Source organism: Danio rerio, chromosome 1 (assembly GCF_049306965.1).
Source record: "Danio rerio strain Tuebingen ecotype United States chromosome 1, GRCz12tu, whole genome shotgun sequence".
Classification (NCBI taxonomy): Eukaryota; Metazoa; Chordata; class Actinopteri; order Cypriniformes; family Danionidae; genus Danio; species Danio rerio.
In genome coordinates, this window is record NC_133176.1 from 44,882,247 (window position 1) to 44,907,765 (window position 25,519).

Consider the following 25,519-nt stretch of genomic DNA (forward strand, 5'->3'; position numbering starts at 1 on the left):
ATAGCTGGTCCCACATTGGCTAACACATGATTCACTAATCGACTGATTCTAAAAATAAATAATATAGTTTCTTACCTAATCTTTTTTTATGTTGAAAAATCCCCCTTCCACCCCTGATAGGGCAGCATGGCGGCCCAGTGGTTAGCACTTCCTGGCCAGTCAACGCTTCTGTTGGCTTTTTACATGTTCTCCCCATGCTCGCTTGTGTTTTCCCCAGGTTCTCCGGTGACATAAGTGAATTGACCAAACCAAATTGGCACCTTAGATGAGCTTCTAGTCAGCAGTATATCTCTCCATAGTGATGCCTAATTTTATATTAGCCATAAATAAGCAGGGGAGTTCTCAAGACCTACCTGAGCTCAAACTCCCCTTATTAGCTTATGAGCTCAGGGCTCTCTCCTGGAACAGCATGCCAAACATGCTTTATAATCAAACATCGGCTAAGTGTGAACTCTTGAAAAGGATATAATGACATTTAATGACAGTTGTCATAAGCATGCATAAAATATGAGTCATGTCATGATTATGAAGGTGCCATGACATACTCACCACATAAAAGTAAAGTGTTAACAGGGCCTTTTTAAAAATGTAATTATCTTGTATACGCTGTCAAAAACAAACAATGTTTTACAGGTAATTTTCCAGTTTTTTTCATTATACAGTGAAATACCTGTTGTTTTACAGATATGTTCTGTAATAAACAATTCTAACAATAAATTTACAGTTACTGCTTGTATTTTGGTAAACTTTATTTTTCTGTTTTTAAAGGTAATTTTTGTATTTTCAGAGAGTAACACGTAATTTTACGTCAATATTCACAGATTATTCCTGTAAAAATAGGAAAACAAAAATTCTGTCAAATTGTTTTTAGTACTATTGAAGATAGTAATCATATGAAGATTAAAGGGAGGCTAATAATGTCAAATAATAGCCTATTGTTTGTAGGCTGCATATTATGAATGCACTGTAAACTATAAAATGTTTGGTTTGCTTTGCTTACTTTGTTTTTGCCTCCTTCACGCTTGGGATTGTATGCACCTGTTTGTTCTGTTTATTCCTGTTTCAACCTTTAATTGCAAGACGATTCAAATAATTAATTGCTATTTGATCCTCATTTGATGTTGTGCAGGCATCCCCACATGACACCAATCTTGTTTTTATTGTTAAATGATGAGCAAATGGTAAAACAAAAATAAAAAATTTAAATAAATAAATAAAAAAGATATAAAAACAGATATAAAACAGTTTTGTAATTTTTTCAAGCAAATTGGAGTTTAACCTACATATCATAAAAAATAATTGTTAAACTATATTATAGTTTATAGTTTTATTTACATTGTTTCATGATAACAGCAATTATTTGTACCTAAACATTTTTTTTTATCATTCTTTAAAAGCTTTTTTTTCTTTTTTAACATTTTTAAGATTTTGTGCATAATAAGATTAATTAATCTGTATAATAACATTAATTAATCTACATAATTACAGTAATAAACATGATCACATGAATTAATCTGCCAAATTACAGTAATGATCATTATAATCACATTAATTAATTTGTATAATTACATTAATTGCCTGTATAAATACACTAATAATCGTTAAAATCACATCAATTAACCTGTATAATTGCAATTATAAATAATATATTTACAGTAATAATTTGTAAAATGGCAGAAGTAATCTGTATGATTACAGTAATAATTAGTAAAATGTCAGCAATTACCTGTATCATTACAGTTATAATCTGTAAAATGACAGTAATAACTTGTAATTATGAAGAAAGAAATTACTGTTTCTTTACAGATTATTTACATTTTTTATTCTGAGTTTAAATGCAAATTATCAACAGTAATAATCTGTAATTTAATAAATTTTGACCGTAAATGTTCTGTATTTTTACAGTTTGCTTGTAATTTTGTGAAATGGTTATTTTCTGTAGTTTAACTGAATATCTCTGGAAACCCTGCTGCTAGTCTTTTGACCATTGTTTTACAAACTTTTTTTTACAGTGTGGGTAAACATGCTAAAATGTGAAATAGCTTAAATAACGTGACAATAAATGTAAAGATTCCTCTTTTTTTGCTTAAAACTGCTACAGTTGTATACAAGGGATATGTAAACTTATGAACTGTGGCTGAATGCTTTTGCAGAGTAATCGCTAATTGCTGTTTACATCATTGACATTTACAGTTTACATTAAAGTCTAAATGAAATAAATTTGATTGAAATAAATTAAATCAGTTAAATTTTTAAAACACTTTTCTGATGTACAGTTGAAGTCAGAATTATTGGCCCCCCTGTTTAATTTTTTTCCTAATTTCTGTTTAACAGAGATTTTTTTCAACACATTTCTAAACATAATAGTTTTAATAATTCATTTCTAATAACTGATTTTTTTTATCTTTGCCATGATTAGCATGTTTCCAATTGTCCCCACCATCTTAATGGTCTGTTGTTTAAATGTGTTTCAACTATTTTTATCTCTATTACAAAATGTTGGTGTTTTAGCTTAATTTGTAAGTATTCTCTTTTAACATCTATATGACCATGTCTATTTTAGTACTTTTTAAATATGTTTGATAGATTGTATAATTTTTGTATTGTTTTTTTCTAGGTTGTTAAGGGACAACAGATGAAAAATAGCCTTCCGGTTAATTCGGGTGCATTGGCAGAAATGCTAATAAGTGTACACTGTCCCTGCCAAATAAACAAACAAACAAACAAACAAATAAATAAATAAATAAATAACAGTGAAAAAATTATTTGACTTGATATTTTTCAAGACACTTCTATACAGCTTAAAGTGACATTTAAAGGCTAAGCAGTTTATAATTAGGCAAGTTATTGTATAATGATGGTTTGTTCTGTGGACTATCGTAACAAAATATAGCTAATAAAGGGGCTAATAATTTTGACCTTAAAATGGCTTTTAAAAAATTCAAAACTGCTTTTTATTCTAGCCAAAATAAAACAAATAAGACTTTCTTCCAGAAGAAAAAATATTAACAGACATACTGTGGAAATGTCCTTTCTCTGTAAAACATAATTTGGGAAATATTTATAAAAGAAAAACAAATTCAAAGGGGGGCTAACAAATTCTGACTTCAACCGTACCTGTAATGTCATTACTTCATTTCAAATGTATCTATAATGAGGTAAAGTTACTCAGATTTTGTATTTGAAACATGTCTTTGTGTACACATATTATTTAACTCCCCAATCCCACCATTCGTTACGTTGTAACCTATTTTTTGCGTTTATAGATTTTTTTCTTAGTATCATTTGTAGATTACATTTCTATACGGCATCATATTCCTACATGTTTATCCTTTTTTTTTCACACCACCCCCCAACCCCCACCGCCCCCACACTATCAGAATGTAATAGTTGAAATCCTGTTCCAAAAGGGCATTAGCAAATGAGTGGGTTGGCTGTGCTTAACTCACACTGTCAGGGCTCAGCAGGAGTAGTCTATACATACACACTTGCTGTACTATTCCTCAACGCTGCCTGTGAATCACTGTGCCATTATATGTGCATGAGCTGTATGCACATATATCATTTGTGTCTGAACAGACATGTTGCTTTTTATGCTGACATTTTCACACTGGCTCATGCTTGAGAAATGACAAGTTTGTTGTAGAAATAACGCAAAGCGACTCGCACATAAAATAGCTTGCACACAGATAAAAGTATGACAGTGGCCCCCTGTGCACTCTTGAGGGGTTATGTAAGGGTTGTGTTATGGTTAGGTAAAATGTTTAGCACTCAGAGAATGTCTTTATAGAAGGTTAACCACATGAAGAATGTTTTGTAAGACACAGAATGTGATGGACAGGTATTTTTATATATTTATTCATGCAAATGCTCTGGTGGAGGCATATAATTACCACTAAATGCATGCTGACTGCAACATTATTCAGTGCTTTCAGTGAGATTTATGTCCTTGGTAGACTTAATATTTGTGTTGAATTTTAACCATTCAGTCTAATGTCCAATGGCATTTTTGAGGTGTCATGCTATGACAATAATGACACCTATCTGATGTATATTCTCTGTAAGAGAGTTAACCTGCTTTTCTGTGTCCAGATGGATGTAGCTGACTTTTCTTGACGTCTTGTTTTATGATGATTGCGAAAGAATTTATTCATGGAAATGGACTGATCTTTAATTATCAGCCACTTTTCATATTCATTCATGCACATACAAGCCACATTCCGTCAAGATAAATAGTCTCATTTATTTCATTTACAGTCAAAGATATATCTGAAAGGTAAGTGCACTTCCTTGAACCTAAAGATGTTTTATTTTTAGTGTTGTGCTATTAATTTATCATAGACATATGTGACAGATTATATTCTGTTTAAGAAATCTAAAATTGGAACAATTTTTCTCATCTTTCAATATTTGCTTCTTATCTCTGTTATTTATAGATCAACTTAGGGGTGTGATATATTTTCAGTAACTTACATTTGTTTTTCTTTGTGTGTGTGTGTGTGTGTGTGTGTGTGTGTGTGTGGTGTGTGTGCGTGCGTGCGTGCGTGCGTGCGTGCGTGCGTGCGTGTGTGTGTGTGTGTGTGTGTGTGTGTGTGTGTGTGTGTGTGTGTGTGTGTGTAAATATGTAAGCCTATCGATTAAGAATAAACTACCTGAAAAAAAGGCTTGTCGCCTATCCAAGTTCTAGGAACAACAAATAATAAATTGACTTCTAGTTGATCATTTGCCATCAAAAGTGGTTTATATGAAAGGCAAATGCCTCTAGGTTATGCTAATTTTATTAAAATAAAGTTTGTTCATGCCTTTAATTTTTAATTATTGCATTAGGACAGTAAAGTCTGACTTTGCCTGGACAAAATTCTTGTCACTTAACAGAAATAATGTACATTATAGAATATAAAGTCATGGTGCAGTGGAAAAAGAATTAATGTTGTGTATGACTCCCATGAGCTTGGACCACAGCATCCACACATCTTTGCAATGATCAAATAACGTATTAATAAAGTCATCTGGAATGGCAAAGAAAGCATTCTTGCGGGACTTCTAGACTTCATCAAGATTTATCTTCAATGCCTCCTCCTTCATCTTACCCCAGACATGTTCAATAATGTTCATGTCTGGAGACTGGGCTGGCCAATCCTTGAGCACCTTGATCTTCTTTTCTTTTAGGAACTTTGATGTGGAGGCTGAAGTATGAGGAGCGCTATCCTGCTGAAGAATTTGCTTCTCCTGTGGTTTGTAATGTAATGGGCAGCACAAATGTCTTGATACCTCAGGCTGTTGATGTTCCCATCCACTAAGCAGATCTCCCACACGGCCTCATACTGAATGTAACCCCAAACCATGATTTTCCTTTACCAAACTTAACTGATTTCTATGAGAATTTTGGCTCCATGTGGGTTCCAATAGGTCTTCTGTAGTATTTGTAATTATTTAGATGCAGTTCAACACATGAATTATCAGAAGAATCTACCTTCTGCCACTTCTCCAAATGATCAACTAGAGGTCAAGTTATTATTTGTTGCTCTTACAACTGGGATTGACAGCAATCACACTTTTTTCAGGTATTCTACTTAAGATTTTAAAATAATATTTTTAAATTAGGATCTTATGCTCAGCAAGGCCAAAATACAATAAAACAGCAATTTTCAGTATTTTAAAATTTAGTTAATTCATTCGTAAATCGTCACTAAAAACTCCAGGGTCGCATGAGCACAATGAGTAAAGAGAACTCAAATCAACTGAGTACTATAAAACCCAATAAGTTAAGGCAACTCAAATAATTTGAGGAAACTGATTGCTTCAACCATTTGAGTTAAAAACGAATCTATATGAGTACTGTAAACTTACTCCATTTAAGTTGAGGTAATGAGGTATTTAATTAACTCAATACCTTCAACACTTAGTTCAAAACTCAAATTAGTAGAATTGACTTTCAGTCAATTTTGAGGTAACTACACTCATTTCATTTGATAAAGTTTACTGTTGGGTTTTACAGTGTATACATAAGGTAATATATACTTTATCTTTATATTGGCATTAATTGATTGTAATTGTGAATTTAAACTTTTATTGAGTTTTCAATAATAAAAAAAAAATCATAAGAAATGCACAAAAGTTTCCACAGAAACATTCAGCAGCTAACACTTCCACATCCAGACGAATGTGCATGTCGGTGTTTATACGCACCATAAGTATTGCATTGGAATCTGCTTTAATTTGTTTTTCGAAAGTGATATTATATAATTGGGTTTCATCTGTGTTACACATTATGGGAGATCTAAGAGCATTACAACCTCATTAACCATCTCTGGCACACACTGATGACCAGAAATATTAAATTCTTTGTTTAATCTGGTTCGTTTTAGGCTTGTTTTCAAGCTGTGTTATTTGTTATTGGTCTCTGGGGAATATGTGCATGGTATTGTGAAAAAAAGTCAGGTTTTTATTCTTTTTTCCCATCTGTTTGAGCAGAAACTGAAGCGTAAGAGCCTTGTCATCTCCCCACCCCCTCTCCTTCACACTGAGATCCGCTCCCTCCCACTGTGGCTTTTTGCTGGAAATGGATTGTCACCGAGAGTGAAGGGGGGGCCCTGAAATGTGGGAGATCTTTTTGGGGACCTTGCTGTGAAAACTCAGTAGCTCTTTAAGGACTCTACTTGACCAGTGGGTAGGCAAGAGAATGACGGAGGATGAAACTGACCTCTGCTAGTATCCTACAGTGCTTGAGCACTCAGAAATACCCTTCAATTATACCCTTAATTACCAGGCCATTATAAATTGTATAATTATTTGACTTCTTCTAACGTGTGTTAATTACTGAAATGACATAGGCTGAATGCTGGTGTGTGTGTATGTGTGTGTGCAAATTAAATAGGACAATACCTTTAAAAGCAGAGCAGGAAACAACAGTTGTTTCCTCTTAGTAGAAAGCCTAGTTTTCTTATCCTCGAGAGGCCACATCAGGTGAGATGTGTGTGAAGCACTGGGAGGACACATGTAGACTCTTCTCTACAGTAATTATCGGCATTTACTACTGAGAGGAAGTGTTTCCGATAGAGATTTGGCTACACTGCTGTCTGTTTGAAATTACATTAGGATATATATAAGACATGGTCACTCCCTGTGCACAACACAATCTTCACCTAGATAGATGTGAGATTTTCTATCGGCGAGGGCACTTGAGCTATTTTTCACAACTTTGATTTTAATCTGCTTCATTTTGCTGACAAATCAAAGACTTTTGTCAAAGCTAACGGTCTGTTAAAGGGATCATTCAGCTCAAAATGAACATTCAGTCATAGTTTACTAACCCTGGTGCTTTTTCTGATGCCATATGCAATTTCTTCTGTTTTTCAACCACAACAGGAGAAATAATAATAATAAAAGAATCCTGATTAAGCTTGTTCTTAAAATGACAGTGAGTAGCAATCAGCATCAAGCTTTTAAAAAAAAACCAATTGTATCAACGAATGATCCTATGTGACACATGGCATAGATTCCAAGTGTTCTGGGCATGTAAAGTTTAGGGAAGACAAATTGAAATTTATTGTACTATTTAGTAATAATCAGCCAACACGGCGGCTGAGTGGTTAGCACTGTCGCCTCACAGCAAGAAGGTTGCTGGCTCGAGATCCAGCTGGGTCAGTATATGTGTATATGTGTGAATGTGAGAGTGTTTCCCAGTACTGGTTTGCAGCTGGAAGGGCATCCGTTGCGTAAAACATATGCAGGATAAGTTCACTCTGCTGTGGCTACCCCTGGTGAATAAAGGGACTAAGCTGAAGGAAAATGAATGAATGAATTCACTGATAATCCTGACCTTGACTGTTTGTATTGCCATACTGTAATAAAATACTCGACTCTAATAACATAGTCAACACTATAAAGCCCTGGACACACCAAGCTATGTCTACGTGCTATGCTATGTGTTACATGAACATAAACATAGACATCAAGCTGACGTCAAATGTTGTCACTGCGTCTGCTGAATCTGGTTCTGTCCATAAATAGTGGCGGTTCTAGTTTAAATGGCACCCTGGGCAAACCACCCCATACACCCCTCCCCTTTATTTTGTAATATTTATTTTTCAATAAATATAACAATTTATTTATCTTTGATAATATTAATATTATTATAAAATTATTATTCTGAATAAAAAGCAGAAATAAATCCTAAATGTTACTGGAAAACCATGTAACAACTGGAGTGATATGCTAAGATCACTTAAGAAAACCTTTGCATGAATATTATGACAATTTAATTCAATTCAATTAAAAAAAAATCTGTTGTTTTAGATCCGACTCATGGCTGAGAATTAATGTTATAAAGTCTTAGCTCCCGGACTCTTCATCCTTCCTTTCTGCTTTATAGCAATGCATTATCATATTCCTTAAACTTTAATTTTGTCAACTTGCAAAACTCGCTGCATGCCGACACCTCTGCACAAAAGACTATTACTTCGGTTTCACGGCGCATGAGCAGTGCATATGTTATTGACGTGCATGCAAACAACCGAGATTCACACAGGAGCGCATGTGTGGTATGCGGGAATAGTTTTAAATGTATATCTATATTGTTTGCAAATATTTAAGAAATGCAACAAAATGGCTGCCAGCTTTTGTGTTCCACTTTGCTCGTTTGTTTTGTTTCATTGCTTCAGATTTGTATGTACCTGAACAGCCAATAAGAACACTCTCTGATGCCGATTGAACATGCCGAATTTGTTGATCTTCGTCCAAGTCCGACAAGAGACAACATGTGGAAAACACCAAACAACACTACTCAACTGCTCATCATCGGCTTGGTGAGTCCCAGTCTTTAGTTCCACGGTTCATGTCAGTTTAACCAGAAAAAACACACAAGATAACTGATATGATAAATCAAGATGAATAAAACATGAAACACAATGTCTAAAAATAATAAGTGGATCAAAACGGAAAAACGTGATAACTAGAACTAGTATTTTGTCACATTTTATGGTAAAATATGGTGCTAATAGTCTCATCAATATGCAGTCATGCACATAGACTAATGGTCAAAGTCAGGATTTTCTTTAAATAATATATAAATTATGTGGAAGAAATATAATTTTCACCAAATCTTTTTATAAACCATAAGAACTCTATCTATCTATCTATCTATCTATCTATCTATCTATCTATCTATCTATCTATCTATCTATCTATCTATCTATCTATCTATCTATCTGTATGTCTGTCTGTCAAAATTTAAGCTAATGAAACTTTCTTGGCAGGCTTTGTGAAGCCAAAATGAGCATTGCTTTAACAGCTTTAAAAAAAATCTAGTTTCTATTCTCAAAGTACTCTATACATCAACCAGCAGGAACACCTTTGATCCCTTGACGTTCACGGCTTGTTAGATGCCGTTTACATCCTCTCAGTGTTGGCTACCCATTCAGATCTATTAGAAGTCAGTGGGAGACGGATCCCATTCCCGTTCCTCTCGTCCTTTTCTCAGTGAGCATTGACAGTAGATTGGATTGATGGCTTAATGCATTCATGAAGTGTCAGCCTTCTGCCATTGGCGATCACTTGAGTGAGGGAAACAGTGTTAAGAGGGAAGCCCGTTCCTTCACTGGGCTGATCTACAGGGTTTGCTTCTTTGTGCTTAACAGGCTGGTGGCAGGATGTACAGGTTAAGTATTAACCCAGTACAGTGTATCTGGATGTTTGAGGTAAAGTTTTGAGCATCCTGCAGGCTCGGTCTAACAATTGAACATGCCAAAGATCTCCAAAGGCAAGAATACATCATCCATCTTTATTTCTACAGTGATAGATACCACATTTCAGCCGATAACACACGGGTTGATGGATCTACATATTATTTGGGATATTAGTTTGTAGCTATATTGTCCAACTGAAAGCTTAAAAAAGATCCTGTTACATTTAGCTGAGGTTACTAGATATTCTTAATAAAAAATATTATGAGAATGATTTTTCTGGTATTATGGAATGGTGACTGGGCTGGCCAATCCTGGAGCACCTTGAACTTTTTTGCTTTAGCGAACTTTGATTTTATTGGCTGAAGTATGAGAGGGAGCGCTATCCTGCTGAAGAATTTGCCCTCTCCTGTGGTTTGTAATGTAATGGGCAGCACAAATGTCTTGATACCTCAGGCTGTTGATGTTGCCATCAACTCTGCAGATCTGTCGCACTGCCCCATACTGAATGTAACCCCAAACCATGATTTTTTCTTCACCAAACATTGTGAGGATCTTGGGTCCATGTGGGTTCCAGTAGGTCTTCTGCAGTATTTGTGATGATTGGGATGCTGATGATTCATCAGAAAAATCTACCTTCTGCCACTTTTGCAAATAATCAAGAAGTGAATTTATTATTTTTGCTCTTACAACTGGGATTGACGACAAGACTTTTGTCAGGTAGTGTATATTTGTATACAAGATGGTGGAAAATTAGACACAAAAATAATGAATAAGATTAATATTTTTAACCGATTTAATGAAGAATGAGAAATTAAATGGTTAAAATAGTTAATTTAAAATAGAATACACCTAAATAGTTCACCTAGAAAAGATTCTTCAGTAAGAAGTGTTTAATCATTTAAATAGAATTTAGTATAACCACTTACTCTTCAATGTAACTTATATGTGAGTACATTTATAAAATATAATTATTTCTACTTGTATTTTTATGGTTATCTATCTGTTAAAGTAAATGATAACGGAACATTACTCCACCCACATTTTATTTTCACTAAATGCAAAATTTCTCTAAATTGATTTTATATATATATATATATATATATATATATATATATATATATATATATATATATATATATATATATATATATATATATATATATAAATATGAGATGTGTCATGCAGGGTCATTTGGGAATGTTCTATTTCTGGTTTTCTTTGAAAAGCATAAGGTAATGCATATTTTTAATTTCCAAATACGAGTAATTCCATGCAAATGTCAACCTTGCCATAAAAAAATTAAGTTGTCATCAAAATAGCAAAAACCTTTCTACATTTTTTTGTGTGTGTAGGCATGTATTTTACAGTACTGTGGAAATACTCAAAAATGTTTCTGTCAATGATTTCAAGCAATTACATTTGATTTACCAAATTCACACAAGTGGCAATTTCACATCTGTCACATCATAACGCCACATCCATACCAAAGCTTTTTCTTCATAAATGCAAAAATGTAAAATAAATAAAATCAATAACTTCTGTCCTGTAGAGGGCCAACTCTTATCCATTGATTAGAATTTTCCCTTTTGGGTTGTGCAGTTTCATTTACAGAATTTCTACAAAGTATGTTGTTCACTGTAAACTTGCTAACTGTTTTGGTCACGTCACATCCATATGTTGCAAATTTATTTTCCTCATCCAAAGTATAAAGCATGTTTACAGATTGATATTTTTCTGCTCTTGTTAGTCTGTGGTTAGTTTTTTTTTTTTTTTTGGAAATATAAACAGTTGTTTCAATATAATATTAACATATACTTTCTCTGTGAACTTTATGTTTTGAGTTTTTACTGCAAATGTCACATAATGCTGGAATTGCTCATACATACATTTTACAATATTTTTTTGTAATTTGATATTAAATAATTTCCAATTAAATAAAATAAATGGGTACAAAACATTGAAACTATCACTTATTATAAACTAACAAACATCTGTACGACATTCTATTTTTTTTTCTGTAGTAAACAACTGACAAAATTCCAATGGTTTTCCCCATAAAAATAAATGAGTAAATTCTTCATCAATTGATTTGGACCTCAATAAAATTCATTTTATGGAAAAAAACGCTCTTTATTATGTTCTTTTATATTCATTTAACATTTTGTTCAATTATCTGAAACTATCTAATTAATAATCAATCATAAACAATATAAAATTACTTTAAAAAATTACATACATAATACAAAATTACATGAAAAGTTTAAAGAATGTACATGCTGGTGCCTTTTAAATTCAACACAGCATACACATCTACATTATTTCAACATAGTGTTTGCAGATCTCCATTAAAATGGGCCAAAATCTTATGTCCAGGCCACCAGGGCTCAGAGTTGCTCTAGCAGTGGTCAGCATTGGCCAGATGTGCTTTTATGTGCACCTCATTATGTGCCACACTGCCCTTACATCAAACACCCTCATTATATTTGACAATGGGATGTGCGCCAGGCCATTCCCTGAGCAGAGCGGGGGCTATAAAGTCTAACAGGTTCAAACAATTTAGTCTGTATGGATATGCAACAAGGGCCATGGGCCACCCGTCTTGTTTTATGGAGACGTTGTTGAATTAAGGGCTAAGGAAGTGAAATTCATGTTGCCTTATAGCTCAGAGCAGATCGCACGAGCGTCAAAGCCTGGGTTTGGAACAGTTACACCTGTCAATCACCCATGCCTGGGATAGTCAGTTCCCCTCGGGATGCAAATATTTGAATTACTACGAAACTGGATGCATTTTTTTCAGAGGTGTGAAGAATTACTGGCTTGGTGTACAGTTAATACTTCTGACAGCCACATCCACCCTAACATTGGAAGCCGGCTATTTTTAGTTTACAAGTGTCTTTACCGTTTACATAAAAGCCCATATTGATCTTAATTCTAGCTATATGGCTGCGGCGTGATCCTTTTGATCGAGGTTAAACAAACACATAGCTGTTAAATCTATTAAAATGCAAATCAGTGTAACAACTCAACAGCCTGTTGTCATACCTACACTGAAAGCCCAAATAAGTTGCAGAAACACACACACAAAATCGCACACACACACACACACACACACACACACGCACACACACACACACATACACACAAGAGCCATACTTGATAAGATATACTCTGTTACTATGGCAACATCTGTGGCTCAAGCTAAGAATGCAGAGGTCTGTACTATTGTCATTGCTGAACGTGATTTTCACACATTTATCTGCACAGTGTCATTAACGCATAAAGATTACTAGGATTTTTTTTTGTGCACAAGTTTGACTTGATGTGCTAGTTTTAAACATCGCCTGCCTGTGAAGGTCTTCAGTAAGCTAACAGTCCTTGAAATGTGGTTTGTGGCATGTAGTGCCTAATCTAGGCTGATATGCATACTGTGTGCCTGTTATAATCACACCCTTCACTTGAGCCTTTTTTGTTCATATTTTCCTCTCATTATGCTCAATGGCCTCTTGAGTCATATTATTAGCACATACATGCTTATTGTTTGGACCACAATATTTCACTGAGAAAACAAACTTTATGCGTGTGATGCATTTGAACCTGATTTGAAGTGATTGAAAATCAGGGTTATTAATGATTATTGAGATATTCATTTCTTAACATTGATATTGTGTTGGGCAAACATTTGCATAAGCAATTATAAAAACATGCCACTCGTTCTGTTATTTTATGGCAAATTCTGTGACAAAATGGAAGAAATGTTATGAGTTTTATAGTATAAAGAATTAAACAAACATTCAACACATAACAAATAAATCCAGAGATTTTTTTTTCAAGTGGTCTGGTTCAGAATAAAGATAAATTCTGACCCATACTTCTTTATACACAGTTCAAGTCAAATTTCCTAACCCTCGATTTGTTTTCTTTTTCAAATATTTCCTAAATAAAACTTTCATTGTATTTCCGATAAAATTTTTTTCTTCTGAAGAAAGTTTTATTTAGGCTAGAATAAAAGCAGTTTTGAATTTTTTAAAAAACATTTTAAGGTCAAAATTATTGGCCCTTTAAGCAAATGTTTTTTTTTTTTTTCCGATAGTCTGAACAAACCATCGTTATACAATAACTGGTGTATTTACCCTAACCTTCCTAGTTAACCTAACCAATCTAGTTAAGCATTTAAATGTCACTTTAAGCTGTGTAAAAGTGTCTTAAAATATCTAGTAAAATATTATTTACTGTCATCATGGCAAAGATAAAATAAATCAGTTATTAGTGATGAGTTATTTAAACTATTATGTTTAGAAATGTGTTGAAAAAAGCTTCTTTACATTAAACAGAAATTGTTGGGAAATATATACAGGGGGGCTAATACTGTAATTCAGGAGTGCTAATAATTTCAACAAAAGTGTTCACATATAAATGAATATTCAACTATATCTGCATTTCTTTCTATTTTAAATAACGTAAAACTTCTTGCTGACAAATGTGTACGATATAGGGGTAAGAATAGCAAAGTTTGGTAAAGATTTAAAATGACGATGATTTTTGAAGCTTTATTGTGAAATAGAAATAGCCTGTTTTACAAATTTACACCTATTTTACAAATTTTTCAAGATTTACGATAAGTCTTTGTGTCTCCAGAATGTGTCTGTAAAGTTTCCGCTCAAAACACCAATGATGTTGTTATTCATGTTTCTGCATATAGAGTTGATGTCTGAATTATTAACCCCCCTGAATTATTAGCCCCCTTTTTTTTCCAATTTCGGTTTAACACAAAGAAGATTTTTTAACACATTTCTAAACATAATAGTTTTAACTCATTTCTGATAACTGATTTATTTTATAATTTATCTTTGCCATGATGAAAGTACATAATATTTGACTAGAAATTGTTCAAGACACTTCTATAAAGCTTAAAGTGACATTCAAAGGCTTAACTAGGTTAATTAGATTAATTAGGCAGGTTACGGTAATTAGGCAAGTTATTGTATAATGATGTACTGTTCTGTAGACTATCGAAAAAATATATAGCTTAAAGGGGCTAACAATTTTGATTTTAAAATGGTTTTTAAAAAGTTAAAAACTGCTTTTATTCTAGCCAAAATAAAACAAATAATTCTTTCTCCAGGAGAAAAAATATTATCAGACATACTGTGAAAATTTCCTTTCTCTGTTAAACATCATTTGGGAAATATTTAACAAAGAAAAAAAAATCAAAGGGGCTAAAAATTCAGACTTCAACTGTATTTGTTGTGGAGTTAATTTAAAGCCTTTCGGCAAAGATGAGTTGCACACAATATTGTTACAAAGTTCATGCACATACACACGGCGTGCATGTTTATGCCAATGTGACAGAATACACATTAATATCCACTGCTGTATGGCTATCTGTTATGTTAATTTACATAATAAACCTGATTTAACGTTCACAAACCGGGATTGAAGCATCTTCTTTTATAATTGTACTGACACGCGGCTGTGGTGATAAAGATGGTAACATCTCTGTAATTCATTACAAACATGCACTGTTTAAAACACTTTAAACTTGTAAAACTCACTCTTAATCACATTTGATGATGACTGATGATCACAGAGCGCTGAACAGATCTTTTAATCCTGGTTGTTTGCCCAGGGGGCGAGGTAGTGGCGCTGTAGGTAGTGCTGTCGCCTCAGAGCAAGAAGGTCGCTGGGTCGCTGGTTTTAACCACGGCTCAGTTGGCGTTTCTGTGTGGAGTTTGCATATTCTCCCTGCCTTCGCGTGGGTTTCCTCCGGGTGCTCCGGTTTCCCCCACAGTCCAAAGACATGCGGTACAGGTGAATTGGGTAGACTAAATTGTCCGTAGTGTATGAGTGTGTGTGTGTGAGAATGTGTGTGTGGATGTTTCCCAGATATGGGTTGCGGCTGGAATGGCATCCGCTGCGTAAAAACTTGCTGGATAAGTTGGCAGTTCATTACGCTGTGGCGATCCCTTTTTTTAATAAAAGGACTAAGCCGACAAGAAAATTAATGAATGAATGACTACGGAGCCATGTTAATACGCGGCTGTCAATCAATTCGGTGGGTGGGAAAACAGCACTCCTACATCATGTTGCTGTCGGCCTCTAAATAGGAGGGATTTGGATCTTATTTTAAGGTCAGGAAATTTAAAAAAGAGAATTATTGGGTGTATATTACCCCAATATGACTGTATGACAATATGACACCCCAAACAGCTTACAAAAGATGATTTTCATCATACGTGCCCTTTAATGTCTCTTAAAAATATTTATATTCTAAATATGCCTGGCAGTTCTTTTAGTTGGTGTCTTTCCAGAAAAAAATGTTTTATGTAGGTCTATTTACAGAAACTGTATAAATGGCTTCTTATTTAAGCTGCCTTTGATTATGTTAATGATCACACAGCGTCAAAGCTGTACTGCACATTCATATGTCTTGTTTTTTTCATGGTCTTAGCGCCTTAATATGTGACAGCAATTCTGTGGTTGTGGTACATGCTGTTGTTTGCCCCTTTTGAGAAGCTTTTGCTGTCCCCTGTTGATAGTACTCTTGTAATACAGGATGTGAGTAGGCCTTATGCATATGGTTTGCAGGTACATTGATTTCCATTTGGCTGCAAAAAGCAATGCACATTTTACCATTATGCACAGCAACATACCATTTACACACATTATGCTAAGAGATTTCCTTCTGATTGCTTGCTTTGCTCCAGAGCTGCATGTCTGCAATGTCTCAGTGTTTAAATTACAGCAGAAAAAGCGACACATTTCAGACACATGCTATCGTTGCTAAGCAAACAGAAGCTAATAATATCCTCAGTAAGCATTTATTGCTAAAAAGCTATGGAAAAGCACTGCACGTCATGAATGGAATCCATCAAAATACAAAGGTGGATGACAGGCTAGTAATTAGCCCATAGTGTGGTTGTCACTTCTTGAAATGTCTGAATTAAAAAGACTGTAGAGAGAATGTGTGCGCGCGCGTGTGTGTGTGCGCATGTGTGTATGGAAGGATTGGGGGGGAACACTTGCTATAATTGAGCAGCGTTGAAGACGACAGCGTTTCATCTGCAGCAGGTGTTTAAGAATTACTGGTCTCATTAAAAAAGGCTGTTCGAGGAGGACACTGGAACACACACAATTATGTGATGCTCCTTTGCAGATAACAAGACTGAACATTGTTATCTGGGAAGGGAATGGATAAAGCTAAGGGAACTGATGAAGGTCTGATGAAATTCCTGGTAGGTCATGACTGCTGTGACATGCGGAGGGACTGAGGGAAACTGTATAAGGGCCATGTGTAAAGGAGGATTTGCAGCGCTGATTAGACGGACAGACAGACAGACAGACAGACAGACAGACAGACAGACAGACAGACAGACAGACAGACAGACAGACAGACGGATAGACAGTTAATAGACAGACAGACATACATACATACAGACGGACAGACAGACAGACAGATAGATAGTAGAAAGATAGACAGATAAATAGACAGACAGACGGATAGACAGTTGATAGATAGACAGACAGACAGACGGATAGACAGTTGATAGACAGACAGACATACAGACAGACAGACAGATAGATAGATAGATAGATAGATAGATAGATAGATAGATAGATAGATAGATAGATAGATAGATAGATAGATAGATAGATAGATAGATAGATAGATAGATAGATAGATAGATAGATAGATAGATAGATAGATAGATAGATAGATAGATAGATAGATAGATAGATAGATAGATTGATAGATTTAAATTGGGTGCCTAGTGCGTATTAAAGATGCAACCAGTAGATGGCGCAGATGTTATTCTGAAGTGAAATCTTCAAGTATATTTCAGGCTGTAATGTTGCTCTATCTAAATCTTTTCCACTGGGCTTTTTACAAATGTATCCAGCTGCTGTCAAACATAAAGCCTCTGGAAGCCCTTAGGGAGACAGGACAATTCTACACTGCAGTTCCACACACTTATATGCTTTTACAATTCTACACTATTTCATTTCCCTGTGATTCAAATCTCAATTTTCAGCATTTTCTCTAGGCTTCATTGTCACATGGTCCTTCATAAATAATTCTGATGTGCTTATTTGCTGTGCAGGAAACATTTCTGACGTTGTGCTGTTTCATATTTTGGTGAAAAAAAATATTGTCATAAATACCACGCTGTAAAACCCAACAGTTAACCATATCAATTAAAATGAGTGTAGTGAATTTAAAATTGACTAAAAGTTAATTCTACTTATTTGAAAAGAGTTTTGAACTAAGTGTAGATGTTGTTGAGTTAATTAAATACCTCATTACTTCAACTTAAAGGAAGTAAGTTCACAAAAGTCATATAGATTAGCTTTTTACTCAAATGGTTTGTAGCAATCAGTTTCCTCAAACAATTTAAGTTGCTTTGACTAATGGGGTTTTACAGTACAGTTGGTTTGAGTTCTCTTCATTTATTGGGTTTTACTTTGCTAAAATTTCTTCATTTACTGATGGATAAAGTTCACAGTGCTCAATAGGATTAGTTTTTTAACTTAAATGGTTTGTTGCAATTAATTTGCTCAAATGGTTTGAGCTACCTTAACTTTTTGGGTTTTACAGTATATATATATATATATATATACTAATATAATATTAAAGAATTTGTTATTATTAATTACTTTATATGCTATATGATCATTTAAAAGTATAATTCAAAAATGCATTTTCTTAAAAAGGTACAAATATAATTGATCAAAAGTGACACAACAACATAACCCTTTTCTTATTTAGTTTGAAATAATTGGTATTATTTTACATCTTCTATTCAACAAATAATCATGACATTAAAATGCTTTCCGTAATAAAAGTAGCCTAAAAAATGTCAACATTGATGGGAACCAATATTAATAATTGAGCACTATTATTACAGTAGAGCAATTCAGCAAAAAAAAAAAAAAACATTGAAAAGTAAAATAAATATTATTCCACATTTAATTATTAATTAATAATAATAATTATATTTGATCTAATGAATGTTGCCCATAAGAAAAAAAAAATTCCATTAAACAGAAATGGGGACAAAATATACATTGGACTAATAGTTCAGTAGCTAATAATTCTGACATTAAATATATAAACAAATAATTTACTACATTTTATTAAATTTAAATAACGTAATACTACTTGCTGACAACATTGTACGATATAGAGATATAAAGAACAGCAAAGTTTATTAAAGATTTAAAATGACAATGATTTTTTGGGCTTTATTGTGATACATAAATAGCCTTTTAATGTCTCATCAAATTATTTCTGTTCAAAATATGCCTGGCAGTACTTTTAGTTTGTGTCTTCTGTAAATCATGGTAAAATGTTTTCTGATATGCTGATTTGCTGTTCAGGAAAGGTTTCTGACGTTATGCACTTTCATATTTTGGTGAAAAATATTTTAACCCTTTGACTGCCCCTCTACCAAACAGTTGACCATGTTTTACTGTTTTAAACAATGACAAAGTCATTTAAAGACTGACTGTTTTAAATAATCAATCAAATCAAACAAACATCATGTTGCACTACTAGACTTGATTTTAGTTTTATTGTAAAAAAAAAAAAAAAGTATTCAAAAAGATTTTATTTACTTTTTTTTAATTAGTCACTTATAAATTGGTCACTTACAATACATATTTTCAGATTTTTCATAGTATTAAGTCTGGTACTTTTACCATATATTGACATGTCTACAATTTGGTAGAGGCTGATATTTTAGAAATTATGGGATGTGTTGAAAAAAAATGCATGTGTTAACTAGCGACAGGAGATAAGAAATGCAATCCAAACATTAAATTAAATGGATAAATACTATATATATATATATATATATATATATATATATATATATATATATATATATATATATATATATATATATATATATATATATATATATATCATTATTTATAGATTACTATATATGCTATACTTTTATTATTTCTATAATACTTCTCAATATCTCATTGTATTTTGAATCTAAATGGTGCGCATGGGCAAACAGACTCTAAACATTCAGTGGTTCAGTTCCTCACAGCTGTTTGAATCTGCTTTTATTGCGAGTGGATAACAATAAAATATATATTTTGGTAATTTTCCATAAGAGTTAACATGACTACTATGTAATAATAAGCATAGCGTGTATCTTACTCTGTGTGGCGTAGCCTTGCCTACATCATCATTTTCGGACTCAAAACAATCCGCAAAGCTTTTCATCCTTAAATACACCAATAACAATCCTGAAACACGGTTGTTACCTTACTTACAAAAACCCCGAGCTCCTGGCGGGACAAGTAGGGCAAGTATTGTGCTCGTTGCGGCGCGCGTCACACACGCCCCTTTTCATTTGCCGCTCTACGCGACGCGTGTTCGCTCGCGCTCTTCTGCTGCAGAGAGTGGCGCTCGTGACGTCATCCTGCTGGAGCGGCTGCTGGGCACGGGCGGAAAATGGGCACAGATCTGCGAGGTGAGAGGCACACTTTCTGACACATGTAACATGTTTTGGATGATGACAGCGGGGACGACGTGTTTCTTGTCATTGGTATTGCTGGTATTATCAAACGGCGGTCACGTAGTGAGCTCGAGGAGACGGATTTGTACCGCGACTCGCCTACGTTATTGGAGAAAAATGGTGAAAATCTGCTGAACCGTGGTTTCGCCGTCGGGCACGAATTTGCAGCGAGGTAACATACCTCCAAATATATGCCCGTGACCGACATGCTCGAATTGCGCTTGACATTATTATTATTTGTCTCATGAATTGTGGCATCTCCACGGTTAATGTGAAAGAGGTAGAGCCGCATGCGGAATCATCCCTCACATCTATGTACCCAGGAGAGTGAGAGCATGAGCTCCATTTCTGATTATTTAGTGCCTCCACCCTTATCTTACATGACATGTTTGCCCACGACCGCATCAGCTGTCATTGAGACGGAGAACAATCCTGATTATTTAGGGAGAAATCCCCTGTCAAATGATAGGTTGTATCTCAAAACATACTGAGCTGCCTTTCTAGTTAGCTGCCTACGTAAACCATAATGTCGCCGGCCTTTTTTCTTGTCTGGATGATTCCAGATATGGTGGACAGTAACTCAATCAGTTTAACAATTTTGTAGTTGTTTTAAAGCATTTACTTTGAATTCATGATGCTTGCTATTTACACCTGCGTTTACCTTTGTTTTGTTACACTGACTAGGCTGCTTTAGACAGGTTACTGCTTAATTTTATGGCTTAATATTGCAATATTAAGATCAGTCTGACTAAAAATTAAAACGTATTATTTTCTCTTTTAATTGATGTTTCATTTGCTTTACTTCAAAGTGATACAAAAGTTATAAAGACTAACTAGATTGTTTGGTGTAAATGTCAAACTAGATAGCCAATGTGTAGATTTGAGTTCTAATTATTTCAGATTTAATTTAATTTCTTGTTAATTTAAACATTGTTTTAATTTAAGTTTTACTAAACTTCAAATTCAATATTATTATTTTAGATTTATTTAATTATTCTATAATATTGTTATGCATGCAGAGTTGTTTGTCCATGCAGTCTCCTATTTTGGACACTTCACCTATAAAATTGTTTTTTGTTGAATGCCGAGAGCCGAAATGTTTTTACACACAAATTCAGTTCAATTCATGCTTATTTCAATAGCACTTTTACAATGTAGATTGTGTCAAAGCAGCCTAACATAGAAGTTCTAGTAAACCGAAACTGTGTCAGTCCAGTTTTAAGAGTTGAGGTTCAGTGTAGTTCAGTTCAGTGACTGAAAATTCACACAAACATAGTGGTGGTACTGTATTAAAGAGCTGCTTTCAAGAGTGAATACTCAATTACTGATACTGAGTGAAATTGAGTGTACATCACTTCTGTTACTATAGTAAAGGGGAACATGCTTGTTAATGCAGAATCTTTTTTTAAATTTTGTATCTTTTTGTATCATTACATGATTAGAATGAGATTTAGAGAAAATAACACATAATGCACTCACCCTCAAGTGGTTCCAGATCTTTGTGAGTTTTTTTCTTCTGTTGAACACAAAAGAAGATATTTTGAAGAATGTTGGAAAGTGGCAGCCACTGACAGAAAAAAGACAATATTGTGAAAGTCAGTTGCTACCAGTTTCCAACATACTCCAGAATAAATTATTTTATGTTCAACAGTATGTAAACATGTTTGTAAACACTTGAGGTAGAGTAAATAAAGACAGAATTTCCATGTTTGGGTAAACTATCCCTTTAATGAGAACTGACAATGAGAGCGAGTATTATCTACAGCTTCAGACACTGGTGGTCCCCTGTGTCTGTTCTGCTATTGATTTCAAGCATGTTCAGGACTGGTTTGTGTACTTCCTGTGTGGACTCTTTATTCATTATTATATACATATACAGTTGAGTCAGAATTATTAGCCCCCTTTGAAATTTGTTTCTTTATTAAATATTTCCCAAATGATGTTTAACAGCAAGGAAATTTTCACAGTATGTCTGATAATATTTTTTCCACTGGAGAAAGTCTTATTTGTTTTATTTTGGCTAGAATTAAAGCAGCTTTTTGTTTTTTAAAAAAACAGTTTAAGGTCAAAATTATTAGCCCCTTTAAGCAAATGTTTTTTTTTTTCGATAGTCTACAGAACAAACCACCGTTATACAATAACTTGCCTAATCACCCTAACCTGCATAGTTACCCTAATTAACCTAGTTAAGGCTTTAAATGTCACTTTAAGCTGTATAGAAGTGTCTTGAAAAATATCCAGTCAACTATTATTTACTGTAATCATGGCAAAGATAAAATAAATCAGTTATTAGAAATGAGTTTCATATATGTGTGTGTGTGTATATATATATATATATATATATATATATATATATATATATATATATATATATATATATATATATTATAGTTAATTAGCAATAAAGAATTTACAGTGTCATTTTACATTCCGTTTGATTATTAAATAATAGTAAAAAAAATACATCTTATAACTTTTTGAGGCATTTTTTCCCCATTCAATTACATATATCATGATATATTGTGGATGGTTTTCTTGTAGTATTGCAGACATTGTGATCTATCATTACTGGTGGCAAAATATCATGATAATATCAAATTGTAACGTATTACTGTACCTGATTTAAGGCTGGGCGATTAATAGAAAAGTAATTGAAATCGACATTCAGAACCAGATGATTTTTTCTAATTATATTCCCTATGTGTCACGTCACCCCGCTCTGTTGAAGGCTGTGGCTGATTTCTACTTTTGCAGCCACATCGGATCTCTGATCAAGTCGGATGATGAACTCATTTTTGAGCCTTACTTTGCACTTCACTGACGATGATTGTAAGCTGTGCCAGAGATTCCTTGAGACGGCATATTATCCATTTCATTAAAATTATTATTTACATTAAAACATTTGTTTACAGAAGATGCAAGAAATGTAGTGTTTAAAATGTAATTTACAGGATATGCAAAAGTTATTTTAGTTATTATTTATAATGTTTCCAAAGGTGCAAGCTATTTATTTTCACTTTTTTATAAGAATATACGTGACTTTGCGTGGTTTTAGGCAATGGTTTTAGGCAATGTGTGCTTTAATTTCAGTTGTTTAACGTTGGCGTGTATTTCCTTCAGTTATTTTAAAATCTAGTAATGCACCCTTCAATGTGAAATCTCTCAGTTGTAAAATGTGAGCATATTTACTCTACAAACTTGTCCGTGAACTATGAGGGCAAAAAAATAAAATAAAGAAATAAAATAATGGTTTACTTATTGTAATTGAGTTAAAATGTTCAATTAATCGAGATGTTGATTTTAGACCAAATCGCCCAGCTCTAACCTGAATATCTGACTACTTATTTCACTTTTATTTTTGCTCCACCTTTTTATCCTTCTATTTCTTAGATTCAAGATTATTCCAATCAGTCTAAATTATTGATTTAATTCCAAATAGAGCTATTTAAGCCATCTGCTGAAATTGTATTCATATCGCAATATATATCGCAGAAAAAGATAAATATTGCAATGTCCGATTTTTCCAATATGGTGCAGCCCTACTTTGTTTATTATTTTGTATATATTTCATATGTTTTACATTCTTTAATAAAAAGTTAAAGATGTTCTACACAAGTGAGAAAACAATTGAATAGGAAGCATTTTTTAAATTTATTTTAAAATGTAAAAAAATGCTTAATATTAGGGATGGACCGGTATCAGATTCTGACAGTATGATAACCTTGGATAAATATATCACTGTTTCATAATATTGTGATAACTTCTCTAATATATATTCTTTTTAAATGTCTGAGTAGTTTTTCCACTTTAAATACAATTTATTTTAATTTGAGAAACATTTTAAGTATTTTGGAGCAGTAAACATGTCAGGGTAAATAATTCAAATGGATCATTGACTTCTGCTGTCTTCATTAGTTTCTAAAATAGATTTCTTTACAATTTAAAGCTGTATTTTTGGGTATCTTTTCTTCTGGAGGTACTGTTGTCTGATAAAATTCCTGGTAGGTCATGACTGCTGTGACATGCGGAGGGACCAAACTGTGTGGTGGCATTGTGTAAAGGAGGATTTGCAGTGCTGATTAGGCAGACAGACAGACAGACAGACAGACAGACAGACAGACAGACAGCAGAAAAGTTTGACTGTCTTAAAACCTTGACTATTCCAAACTATGGTATACCTTGAAAACATATCCATAGTCAATATTTTAAATATTCCTTGATTTAATTTAATGAAAAGTCAATCACCCAGCTCTAAATACAATAATAATGTGTTATTTAAGAACACATCCTCCTTAGCAATTCAAGCACAGAAAACAGTGCACTCAGTGGAAGTGCATGTTTGCTAACCTGTGTGAAAAATAACATAATTGTGAAATCGATTGGCTTGCATCAGCTCACGGTACAGAAAGAGAAGTGTGAGAGGGCCTTTAGTGTTTTATTGGGATCTCTTCCCAGACTAGTGGCATGTGATGAGCTGTGGTTAATGATGGATAATTGGCTCAGTGAAATCCCATGGATCAATAGGATCCAGACAAGTCTTTCACCAGCCGAGCTTTAAGTTTTGGAACCAAGCATCCAGAGCAGCCTTGGCCTGGCCTTCACTGTCTTTTGTTTTTCTGAGGCGGCTACCAAGATTTTTCGCATGTTTCTTACAAGCATTAGTATTGTCCTTGTGATTCTGCTATTTTAGTTGGCTCTTGTACTTCTAGTTATTTTCCTGCATTGACTTTTGCCTTTTTGCTTGCACTTGAAATGCCATTCACAACCCATTGTACTTCATGGTTAATCCATCTCAAGTGGTCCAACTGATGTTAAATGTGCTCTGAAGTTCTTTTTATTTTCAAGAACCTCCCGAGGTTTTGCAAATGTCCATATAAACAATAGATGGCTGCTGTGGTTAAATCAGATAAAACCAAAATTGTGGTTTTGCAAAATCAGTGCATAGAAGTATCACTCAAATAATGAACTAAAATAACTAAAAAATGAACTAAAAGTCAATAAATAACCAGCTTTAAGGTTTTTTTTTTTTTTTACAGGAACATTTAAGATTAGACTTGCACATATTCCATAATACAATTTATCATGGACATGCATAATATTGTTTTTATTGTGGGCACTTCAATACTGTGAATACTTTTAATAATTATTTATTATTTAAACTTTTAGAAAGCAATTTAAAATAATGATTGTTGCTCATTACTCCACCAAATGCTTGAAGAATTAACAGTCTATTTATTGTCAGAAATATTTTTTTTTTTACATTTTAACATGGTATATGCCTGAGATATTGATTGATTTTCT

General features: G+C 33.7%; 1 protein-coding gene across 4 annotated transcripts in view; it reads left to right on the forward strand.

Moving 5' to 3' along the window:
• The first annotated feature begins 8,486 nt into the window (after positions 1-8,486).
• The window catches only part of fbxo41 (F-box protein 41), a 100,275-nt gene continuing 83,242 nt past the window's right edge, over positions 8,487-25,519 (forward strand). Inside the window, exons 1-2 of one of the 4 annotated variants that reach the window (XM_073953180.1) lie at positions 8,487-8,565; positions 8,664-8,807. The gene's annotated coding sequence lies outside the window, so the exon portion shown is untranslated. Of the gene's footprint in view, positions 8,566-8,663; positions 8,808-20,143; positions 20,391-25,519 lie in introns of those variants that run through there. The other 3 variants (XM_073953170.1, XM_068220877.2, XM_691106.10) reach the window with 3 other exon arrangements.